Raw genomic sequence first — 13,061 nt, forward strand, 5'->3', positions numbered from 1 at the left:
GCGGAGGGTGGCGGTGGGAAAATAAAAAGATAGGACATCAAAACAGTCAAATGAGAACAATAAACAATCGTGATTGCTCAAAAAAAATGGAAAAATTGATTTTTTGCGCGAGTTAAAAGGCATTTAATACCTTTATTTTCTCAGAAAACTAAAAACGAATGATAAAGCCATAAAATATACTTATACCTACTATCAATGACATTTTTTTTCTTTTAAACATAAATTTACATTAAATTATTGCTGTTTAAAAAAAACGGGGGAAAAATAAGCCATTAGCTTCTATAGATAAAAATTATCTAAATTTTTCAAATCATCGATCAGCCTTATGTGAGTTTTGAGAATTGTTGAAACAAATTTTGTGACAGAAATTAGCATTTTTCTTTCCCCCCTTTTTTTTTACAAATTGTTACATTTTAAACTGAAAGTTGTCTTTTTTTTTAAACAATTTGTTACATGCATTTATATGTATATTTGTGCATTACGTGTATGTAGTATATTAGTGTCGATATAAAAAGTACTTAAAAGTAATAATACTTTGGGGTACATCGAAATTAATTTACCTTATACCTTGAACCAAGTTAATGTTTTCATGTCTAATTCTGGGAAAAATAAATAAATAAACAAATATATCAATAAATAAATAAAATTTATAAAAGAGGGGGGGGGGGGAGACTGAAAAAAAAAAGAACGTTTGACTGTATAAAAACCCTTTGGAGAAATTTTTTTTGTCACCCGAAATTTCCGTTTCTACTTCCCACTCCTATTTCTAGTCCAGGGGCTTCCAATGAGCAACCACAATGCGATTATTAGGGTAATACAAATGGAGAAAGTAACAAATAATCTATATATATATATATAAATGAATGTTTGTCTGTATGTCATACATGAACTCAAAAACTACCCGGCAGATTTGGCTGAAACTTTCATCGTTTGTTATTTTTGGTACTGGGAATGTTTATAAACCAGTTCGAAAAAAATCCGATTGATAGTTCCTTTTTTATTCTAATTTAAATCACAATCCATCGGATAAATACGAATAAAATTATCGGCCGCAGAAATTAATTCGCGTGAAAGATCTCATTGATAAGAAGTTAGCTGTTGCCATTTTTCTTGAGTTTGAACAAATAAATTCTTTCTTTATTGTTTTATGGCTTTTCATGCAACGGGGGGATTTAAAACTTTTTCTATTTGATATTTTTAGCGATTGGTTGATCTTGCAAACTGCGTGAGTACAAAATTTGAGTAGAGTCACGGCTTCACTGGATACCTGGATCGATTATTATGAAAATTGCTATATATATGTATTTTTTCACGGAGAAGGTGCATAATATGCTCATTGAAGCCACTCGCCACCAGGTGGCACTGCAGAGTAGCAACTTCTGCCCCGTTCAACCGATTGTCATGAAAATCAGTATAATGATGTATTTTTTTTGTTGGCGTAGCAACGCGCGTCGGATACAGCTAGTAGAGCATATAATTGTACTTCATCCTTTCGTCGTAGCATCGAATAATATGCATCAGTCTAACTCTTATCGTGGTCTTTTTCGAACAGTTACTCGTACAGAATTCAGGGTTTTCTTTCCCCTCAAGAGCAAAGGCGCATCCCCTCAAAACCGCGAAGACCCCTGAACGATAGTCCTCCTCCCCCCCCCAAAATAAACACTCGAAAACAACTTCAACGGCACAGTCCTCCCCCCTTTTTGTGTACGCTCTTGCAGCATCGCATCCAATACACTAATCTGATTTTAAAAATCTGTGTTATGTGTATTCTCTGTGTATTTTAGTAAATTTTTATGTTTTGAATTTAGGAAGACTTTTTTTACTGTCATAGTATTTTGTATTATTAAATTCATTTCCTTATTGCAAACGTTTTTCACTGCCATTTTGGGCTATTTGTTTTAGAATAAGTTATTTGTGCGCATTTTAATTACATTAAAGCCGTGACTTGTTTCCTTTCGTCTTTCTTCTTTTAAAATCTTGCTTTTTATCTGTGAGACGGGAAAGGGAGTGAGGTGGAGCGGGATTTTCTTTTTTTATTAATTAAATTATTTTCCGTGATTGTTTTTGGCAGAAATACACACGTGATCTTTCGGCTGAGCTTCCTTAAAATATGGGCGTATATTTTGATGAAAATGTTTTTCCCCCTTCGTTAAGGGGGGGGGGGCAAAAATTCCATCTCATTCTTAATTTTAATGCACATTTTAATTAAGTTATTTTCTTTCGGATGGGGAAGCAGAACTTTCGTCTTGATCGAATTTTCAATGCGTGTATTAATTATAATCTGTACATGAATGGGGCCGGCATTTTTATTTAGTTCTAGTTTTAATGCTGAATTAAATTATTTCTTTCTTGAAGCTTCGAATAATTAATGGGCGAAGTTTTGGCTGCTGTACATATTCGGTTCCGGGAGGTTTTATTCATATATGCGGTGTATTCGTTTATCCGTTGCCCGATTAAACGGACCTGACAGTAGTTGGGACTTTTTTTTAGATAACCTTAGCCTTAAATCTTCTGAGTTGTTATTTCAGGCATTTTGTGGGGAGCAGAATTGCATTTTACGGCACAAATGCATTTTTAAGGCACTATTATTGATTCCAAAATGAGCAGATCACTCCTTATTAGCTTTTACCAGATATTTTTGCATCCAAAAGCTCACTATTTTGCATTGAAAAAGGGGTTCCCTGTTGATCCGAAACACATGCCTGCAGTAATTTGCTAATTTTGTGCATCAAAACGTTCTTGATTGCAATTTACTTCTCCGCACAAACGTATTTATTTATTTCTTATGTTTTAGGAGAGTTTCTTTTCTGCTATGTAAAATATTGTTTGCGTATCATTAGAGACAAAAACAAGCGGGAAAAAACGAAAAAAAAAACCCGTTTTTTTCCGAAGAGGTTAATTTTCACTCCGGAAAAATTGAAAAAACTAATATTTTCTTCTTTTCAGGAAGTTTTAATTGAAAGTTTCGGCAAAAAGTGATTACAAATTTCTCATACTTAAATTCTGATTCAATTCCCCCCCCCCCTTGTATGTTAAAATACTGTCTAACCTTGATAATGCAAGTTGGTGTATGATAATATATTTTGCATAAAGATCAATTAATACTTTTTGCAAAAAAAATTAAAACAATATCCTTAGTGAAGAATTTATTTTCCTTTTTCATAAAACAAACAAGCATAACTTTAACCACAGAACTATGTTTCTGCTGACTGTGCGAACCAAATGTACACGGGTGCGGGGGGGGGGGGGGAAACCCGGGCATGCAATTTTCCATGAAACTTTATTAAAAATGAATAAATTAACAAAATACAAAAAGTTATAATATGAGAAGACCTTTAGCAATCAATAAATTAATTGGTATAAAACTGGCCGCCTTTTGAAGTGATACAGAGGTGCAACTGCTCATTGAAATTTTCATTCAAGGGCCACAAATCCTTTAACCAATCCTATTCCCTATAAAGCAATTGGCTTAGAGGCTCCAAACTTATGTGTAGTTTAGGGTAGACCTTTGACTCTAAAACAAGACATACAGTGTATTAAATGGGATTGAGGTTTAGTGAGTAGAGCGTCCGCTCTAAAGATGATATCATGTCAAAAACAAAGCGCCTTGCACCACTCTTTTCTTTTTGGCGGTATGAACTGGTGTGGAGTCAAATTGAAATGTCTAGTCTACATTGCTGTGTTGAAGTACTCTTAGATTCACAGAAGCACAACAGCTTCTAAAATGTCCTTCTGGTACACTTTTTGATTCGTTTTATGGCTCTCATCCACGAAAAACCTTTTTTCGTCGCTTGTGCTGATTCCCACAGCAAAGCCTGACTTTGAATTTTGGCGATGTTTAACATTTTCTTAGGTGCTTGGAGTGTTTACAGACCAAATTCTATTGTTATGGAGGTTGTGAGCTGGTTAAACGGCCAATCAGTAAAAGGTATCTCTTCTAATTTGGACTTGCGGCCCGTTTCAAACGTTTGTGGCATCTTTGGAATCATATGAATGCCTGAACCTTTTGGAACTCGTAAGACTTCTGTTTGAGCTGTTTTTTCCCTTAGTCGCACTTTATCGTTCATTAATTCCCATTTTACATACGACTTCTCTCGTGGAAACCCAAGGATTTCATTGAACTCACTTTTGGATGACCTAATGATTTACTGAAATGTTCACCGTTCGTTTTTGTACACTTTCCGGACATTGACTATCATTTCCAAGCCACTTGAAGCTGCATACCGCATTCAATGCTCTTTGCTGAGGCACAACAAGCAAACGAACTGTCGTAATACTTGGTTAAACAAATTTTAAAATAACAGGTATCGTGCTTAAAATTGTAAAAAAACGGAAAACAATATATAAACTATAAGATATATTATAAATTATTTTCTAATAAAGTGGGAAACAAAAATAAACAAGACACTCATTAAAATGAAATTACTTTACTTCCCTTCGATGATGCAATCTTTGTCGAAAGTTTTTTTTTTTTTTTTGCCGCACTCTGTATACTGCAGTGCTCAGCACAAAAGTGGAATTAGCAGTTGAGCTCAAGCTGAGATATTGTGTTTTAAAGTTTGGCCCGTCCATATATTGGATTCAGATGTCTTTTTTTTTTCAGAATTAAAAAAAAAAATAATTGTTCCCGATCAAATGACCCTAAAGCGTTTTATTCATTAATTAAATTCCAAAACAGAGAAAAACTTGGTAATGACAACTCCGTTTTGCTCAAAAGTGCAGGCATGACTACATTTACCACTGTGCTTATCACGGCAGTATGAATAAACTGAAACTCCAGTTTAAGTTTTGGTTCAGCTTTAGAAACCATTGCGCAGTTTTGGTTTGGGGTTTCTGTTGGAAAGAAAACGAAAACCACTTTAGTTTTGATTTGGACTTAGACTGGATTGGAAAATATCAAAACTCAATTGCTTTCATTTTCAGTGAAATTACATTGACAGTAAAGTTACATTGTAAGAAAGGGAAGTCATACTTATTTTTCTTTCAAGCAATATCAATCATTTTTAAAAGTCAAAACTATGAAATTATAACTTTTGAAATTATTATTTCAAGTTTCAAAGGCAATCTAAAATAGAAAATATAATATTTATGATTAGACATACCTTACCTAATACGACTTGACTTATTTCTGGTGCTTGAGCAAGAAAGCTCTCAGTTATAAAACAAAACCTTTTTTTTTCCTAATTAAACTTACCTTTATGTGCAATTCTGTCGAGCAGAAAAAGAAGATGTGTAGATTGCATATATTTTTTAATACTTTTAACCCTTTATATGTTCCAAAAACACAGAACTATTTAAAAATCCTATTTTTATTCATTCAAAAATTAATTTTTTAATTTTTTTCCAACTTTCCCCGAAAAAAAACCGGTTAAAAAATTAATAAATTGGAATTTTTTTTCCATTTTTTTTTCAATTTTTCCCGACAAAACCCGGTAAAAAACCGGTTTTTTCCACCACTTCAAAATTTCCAGAAATATTACATCTCTACGTATTATATAAAGAAGCGTTAAGTGTTTACATAAAAATTGCTATTCAGTTCACTTATAGAATGCCTAAATCTTAGTCATAACTTGCTTAAGGTATCCGACTGCGTTCGAAGACATTTTTTTGAAAAATAACCTGGACATTTTTTAAAATATTATTTTTTAATTACATATGTTTCAAAACTATGAACAAAATGTAAAAACAATCTTTTAAAATATCATTTTTTAAAAAAATTGGACAAATTTGAAGAAAAATAGCGAAAAAACGTGTCTTACGCTAACAGTTATGGACAAAATTTGGTTCTAATCACACACAAATCCTTTTAGTAATCCATTTGTATGACATTAATGTGTGTTTTGCTCTAAAAGTTTTATTATTTTTTAAAAAAAGTACTGAAATATAGCCGAACAAAGTTCCTATACTGGTATTTTTTCGTAAACAAATGCCTTTGTTTAAACTTATCTGCATGAAAATATTACTTAATAATGAAATTTAGCTTAGCTTTTAGAGGAAAACATCAATCACATTACAGAGAACTATCTCAGAAAATTTCACATCAATACTCGAAGAACTTTTTGAGATATCATTGTTACAGTAGACAGCTTTCTTCAAAAATGTCGTTCTTCGGAAAACGCGTTTAAATGCAACTTCCGGTCTGGAGTTCAGTGTACGACTCTGTAATAATATAGCTATAACTTCAGTTGTAATTCACGTAGAGTAAAAACTAAGACAGTTTTGGAAAACTAGTGAATCAGACTACAAAATGAAATCATAAAAGCAATTACGAATATTTCATCGAAAATGTCGATTTTAACGCAGTCGGTTAAATGGGATCCAAGCTCGTGGACCTGACTTCCATGTACCCTCAATTTCTTCTCCTTTGAGACTGGCGTATTCTCCTTAATTTGAAATTCAAAGGATTTTGATGCGCCCAGAATTTTAACTCTTTATAGAACTACAAAATGCTAAAAAATATGTCGTTCATAGTTCAAAGTTGTTTAAAAAACCCAAAATCAAATTGCAGGTTTTGTTAAATGCTCCCCAGGAGCGGAAAAAAATGTGCTGAATTACCATTTTGCTAACACATAGGCATTGGTTTTTTTACAACAACTCATCAGGCCATAATTTTTGCCCACTTTTTCATAAGAGTTAAAATTATAGGCAAATAAAAATCCTTTGAATTTCAAAGTAAGAACAACAGTATTTAACGAGTCAATGAAATAGAAAACATGTATTTAAATACCTCAAATCATTCTGAATGTAAAATTAGTCAATAAAATGAGTTTTTTTGGACAGTTTAAAAAAATGGAAAAATGACAGTTATATACAAATAGCAATTTGCCTTTTTCTGTTTTAAGTCGAATTTAATTACTGGATATAGTTAAAACAAAGAACACAGAAATATCTAGTGACGAGATTAGTTGATTGTTTTAGTTTCCAACCATAATGTGCCCTTACGAGGAGAAAAGCAGATGTTTATAATTTCATACATTAAATAATAATATTCATTATTAATTCATAATTTTATTGTTTGTCATTAATTTAAAAAAAAGCAACTTAGAATCACTAATGACAACATTGATTCATGTTTTTTCAATGAACTTATTCGAGCAAAATTTCGCTGTAATTCAGGAATTTTCCCTTTTTGACAATGCTTTTGTCCAAGTTTCATACGTAATAATGAGATATTAGACATGCCAATTTTTTGAAACACAATTAATTGTTTCATAAAGTTTATGAGTTGCATTAAATTTAGGACTATTTTGTCACTTGTTTGTTTTTACTTTAACACAATAACATTAAGCTGCGTTAAGTTATGTTATGAGTAAAACAATGTTAAAAGTTTTACATTTTTACTTTCTTCTATATCTAATATATAGAAGAAAGTATTGGATTCGTGCAAATTTTCGAATTTCGAATTTTGACGGATTCGAACGTTTTGAGGTGTGCTGAGTCCATTTCGACCATTTTTGGAAAATGTCTGTCTGTCTGTGTGTGTGTATGTATGTGTGTGTGTGTGTGTGTGTGTGTGTGTATGTATGTGTGTCACGTCTGTGTGTGACCAGTTTTTTGTGGCCGCTCTACAACAAAAACTACCTCATGAAATCGAACGAAATTTAGTACACATATGTGCCCCTATGTGAACTTGTGCCCATTAGTTTTTGGCGCGAATTCCTCCAAGGGGGGTGGAGCAATGGGACGTTTTTCGAGTTACGCGTGCTTGCTATTCCTCAGGAAGTTACTGGCGGAATCAAACAAAATTTGGTCCATATGTTGGTATTAACAGGAACAGGTGCTGATTCAATTTTGGTGTCAATAACTCAAACGGGGGTTGAGCTGTAGAACGTTTTTTGTCGTTAATTGTGACTGCTGTATCTCAAGAAATAATGAACGGAATGAAAGAAAAATTTATCGGCAAGTAGCCCTTAGTGGGTATAAGAACTGATTTTATTTTTGTGTCAACAGCTAAAAGGGGGGTAGCGCAATCACCCGTTCTTTTTTTCCATTTTGAGTGTCCTATCTCAAGAAGTAATGCTACGTTCTGGTTGAAATTTGGAATATATGTGAATCCATATGTAAACAGGCTTTGGTTCTATTTTGACGCCAATCGCTCCAAGAGGTGTTGATTTTTTTTTTTTCTGCGAATAAAAATATTTTTATTAATGCAACAATAAGAAAGATAAATCGTAATAGATTGTCGTCTGCGTATTTCTCGTGATTTTAATTGTATGGAAATGATAGGAAATATTATCTCAATGATTTAAAATTTTTAACTGTTGCCATCTTATGTTTGTTAACAAATAAAATATTTGTAATTCATTCAAGCAAGGCTTTTAAAATAACTTTCAATTTTCGCTCTTTGCTTTGCTTTTGCAATAATGCAGACATTGGGATGGTCGTCAAGTTTTTTCATGTGTAATTTTGTTTTTGTTGGGAATATTGCTTCCTCGTCAAGCATGGGGAGGGATCAGAAAAAAAAAAAAAAGAAAGAAAGAAAAATATAGAAGAAAGTTTCGTGATGGCCACAACATACTAGTTAATTATGTCCAGCAGTGTATTTTAATGTTTGTTATTAATTTTGAAACATAAAATATTCAACAATCATTAATGGCAACAGTTGTTCTTCATATACTTAAAATTTATTTATTTGAACAAAACTTTACAGTAGTCTAGGATTTTTACTTTCTTCTATATCTAATATATAGAAGAAAGTATTGGATTCGTGCAAATTTTCGAATTTCGAATTTTGACGGATTCGAACGTTTTGAGGTGTGCTGAGTCCATTTCGACCATTTTTGGAAAATGTCTGTCTGTGTGTGTGTGTGTGTGTATGTATGTGTGTGTGTGTGTGTGTGTGTGTGTATGTATGTGTGTCACGTCTGTGTGTGACCAGTTTTTTGTGGCCGCTCTACAACAAAAACTACCGCATGAAATCGAACGAAATTTAGTACACATATGTGCCCCCATGTGAACTTGTGCCCATTAGTTTTTGGCGCGAATTCCTCCAAGGGGGGTGGAGCAATGGGACGTTTTTCGAGTTACGCGTGCTTGCTATTCCTCAGGAAGTTACTGGCGGAATCAAACAAAATTTGGTCCATATGTTGGTATTAACAGGAACAGGTGCTGATTCAATTTTGGTGTCAATAACTCAAACGGGGGTTGAGCTATAGAACGTTTTTTGTCGTCAATTGTGACTGCTGTATCTCAAGAAATAATGAACGGAATGAAAGAAAAATTTATCGGCAAGTAGCCCTTAGTGGGTATAAGAACTGATTTTATTTTTGTGTCAACAGCTAAAAAGGGGGTAGCGCAATCACCCGTTCTTTTTTTCCATTTTGAGTGCCCTATCTCAAGAAGTAATGCTACGTTCTGGTTGAAATTTGGAATATATGTGAATCCATATGTAAACAGGCTTTGGTTCTATTTTGACGCCGATCGCTCCAAGAGGTGTTGATTTTTTTTTTTTTTTTGCGAATAAAAATATTTTTATTAATGCAACAATAAGAAAGATAAATCGTAATAGATTGTCGTCTGCGTATTTCTCGTGATTTTAATTGTATGGAAATGATAGGAAATATTATCTCAATGATTTAAAATTTTTAACTGTTGCCATCTTATGTTTGTTAACAAATAAAATATTTGTAATTCATTCAAGCAAGGCTTTTAAAATAACTTTCAATTTTCGCTCATTGTTTTGTTTTTACAATAATTCAGACATTGGGATGGTCGTCAAGTTTTTGCATGTGTAATTTTGTTTTTGTTGGGAATATTGCTTCCTCGTCAAGCATGGGGAGGGATCAGAAAAAAAAAAAGAAAAAGAAAAATATAGAAGAAAGTTTCGTGATGGCCACAACATACTAGTTTACTTTTAAGTTTATATTTTTGTCTAGGTATTAGGCAAAGGTAAAATATTAAAGATGCGATTTTTTTGATTACGTCGACATATTAATTTAATTGAAAAATGAATACCGAATTTAAAACTATTTTCTCAATTATCCATATTTATTTTAATTTAAAAAGTTAAATTATATGTTAGGCTGTGATTAAAACAAAATCAAAATTTTTGAGTTTTACTCACTATAGTTTTCCTCACCAGTGTAGTAAATATGTAGGCATTCTTGATGTAAAATTCTTGAACTAACTGTGACTTTTTTAGTGCAACATGCAAGTATTCTTCCTTACTAGGCAATCATTTAACGTTTAAATTAACCAGAAATTTAGTATATTTGATTTTTGAAATTTTTTAATTTGACAAAAATTTTAATTCAAAATTATTTTTTCTTTAAAGTAACAAATTGAATAAAATCTTTATATCTTTCACTTTCCGCACATAATGTTACGTCAATGCTCATTTTGCATAGTAAAAAAATTATAATGATTTTTTTAGCTAAAAAAAGCCATTATGATAAAAAGTACAAAAAAGTCGTGTTTATTATAATAGTATTATAATAAAAGTAAGAAACATTTAAGTGTATACATGAAATATACCGCCAGCTCAGTCAGTTCCAGCCGAGGACTGCAGTTTCGTGCTTATTAGCACTCATCCGCCCGGCATAGGAAAGTGACTGAGCTGGAGATGGAAAACCTCTTAAGGAAGCCAAGAGTGCCAAACAAACTAGTAACTAATACAGAATTAGCACTGACCAGACGAGTGACCGAAACAAAGGTTCGGTTCAGCTCGAATTGGCTCTGATGAACGGCTGGAAAACTCGAAACGGCTGGAATTGACTGAGCTGGCGGTGTATTTCATGTATTTCTGCCTTAGCCCTTGCTATAGGGCAGTAACTTACTCAATTTAAGTGTATGTCAATTAGTAAAGTTAAGTCATTCTATGTTAAATGCAACTATTGCCCCTCCTCCCCCCCCCAAAAAAAAAGTTAATCACAACTTGACTTTCTCAGATTCTCCCTAAACTTTCAGAAACTTTACTTTTTGTCATCTTAAATTCATATATAATTAAAAGAAAACTTTCATCCTCAGAACTCAGAGCCAGAAGGACGTGAGTTCAAGAATTGTGATTTAATGTTTATTAGTGCATTGTTTATAGAAGCCTATCCCGCGTCGAGCCATGTGAACGAAAAGCTTTAAAAAAAATCATTTTTAGTTTTTTACTAGGATTAAAAGAGCCCGCGTCCCATCCTTTGCATGCGCCAGAAAAGTTCTCTCTACTGTAAAATTATCATAATGTGACTTACGTTCCTCTGGCTCTGAGGTACAGAATTGATGAGTGATTAATTTTTTAAGTTCGTTAAAAAGCGCATTTTTCATTGCCGGCAGAGCTTTAAAATGATATAACTCAACTTCTATGGGTCTTAAAAAATAAAATTTAATTAAAAATAATAATAATTTGAATTTTGACCTCTTGAATTCAAATTATGTTTTTCGCAATCACGAGAGAGTATGTGTATGTAGGCGTGTGTGTGTGTGGGGGGGGCGGTATGTGTGTTTGTATGTAGGGGGTATGTGTATGTGTGTGTAGGCATGTGTGTTTATGTCTGTGTGCAGGCATGAGTGTGTTGGTAGTTGTGTGTGTATGTGTAGGTGTCTGAATGTATGCGTGTGTATGTGTTTGTGTATGTGTGTGTAGGCGTATGTATGTGTGTGTATGTGTTTGTGTGTGTGTGTGTGTACGTGCGTGTATGTATGCGTGTAAGTGTAGGATATGGACACAACCTGGAGACGGTTTTCGCTAGAGGAGCAGCATCGTGAGGCGGCCGGTCAACGGTGATGCTGCAGAGGGTGGCGGGGGGGGGGGATAAAATGACCTCAAAACAGTCAAATAAAAGCAATAAGCAATCGTAATTGCTCAAAAAAAAAAAACTGACTCATTTAAAAAAAGTCTGCAAGTGCTTTAACTTAAAACATATGAAACTTAAATACTTTAAGATTTTTTTTTTTTTTTCAAAAACCTTAAATTTTAAAACAATCAAAATTTGTTTTTTAAAATTTGGAAACAATTTATAATTTTTGATGGTATTTTTTGGAATGTATTTAAATTGTTTAGGATGGAACCATGAAGGGGTCAACAGCTACAGCAATTAATATTGGTCAATTTTCCCCAATTTCTGCTAAAATTTCCCTCAAAATGTCTCAACTCAAATTTTCTGGGAAGTGCAGAGTTGTACTAAACCTCAATGTACAAAACCTTTAATGATAATTTCATTAAATTTGTATTCATATGTCAATTAATTTCGGGAAAAAAATTCTTCACAAAACTTTAAAATTAAAGAAAAAGCAATTGTTTTTTTAAAACTTTGAGAAAGTGTATGGTTTTTAATGTTGTTTAATAAATACATCCAAAAAATTCAGAGTGAAACCATAAAGGAATGAGCAGTTAAAGTAAATAATGTAAAATACTTTTTTTGCAGTTTTTGCTATAAAAAAAGAAAAATCCTTAATACATTAAACTTATTTTTTTTCCTAGAAAATTCGATTTTTTTACAGATAATATATGTTTTTAATACGCTTCTAACACATGTGGCATAAAACTGAAATGTGAAACATGCTCGAATAAACAGCTTTAAAAAGAAAATATTTTGTTCATACTATCAGCGTAGTAGGTTTTTTTTATCATTTTAAATGAAAAAAAAACCCAAAGCATTCTTGTATTGAAAATAACGGTGAAATAAAACGAAATAAATGTGATAAAGGGTGTAATTATTTTCGAATGGAGCATTATTTTTTAAAAGAAATTTCATTATCAAAAACTGCTGTATTTGCTGTAATTTGCTGATTTCCACAGAATCTCACTGATTGGATTTATTCATTAAAACACGTTGAAAATCGAAATTATTTTTTTAAATTTCCAAAAAAATACTTAAAGTAAAAATTTTTGAAAATTTAAATTTTATAGTTTTTTGAGAAAAAAAAAGCAGGAAAATATTCTAATTATATATCAAATTAAAGTGCTTAAAGTTATCATTAAATAGAACTACAATACAATTCAATAGCTACCACACTGTTAAAAATTTTCCGGAAAATTTACGGTAATTGTTACTGGCATCCATGTTGCCAGTAACTATTACCGTAAAAATCAAATGTTACTGTAAAATTTTACGGTTTCCTCGGTAGGCCAC

Source organism: Uloborus diversus, chromosome 2 (genome assembly GCF_026930045.1).
Source record: "Uloborus diversus isolate 005 chromosome 2, Udiv.v.3.1, whole genome shotgun sequence".
NCBI lineage: Eukaryota > Metazoa > Arthropoda > Arachnida > Araneae > Uloboridae > Uloborus > Uloborus diversus.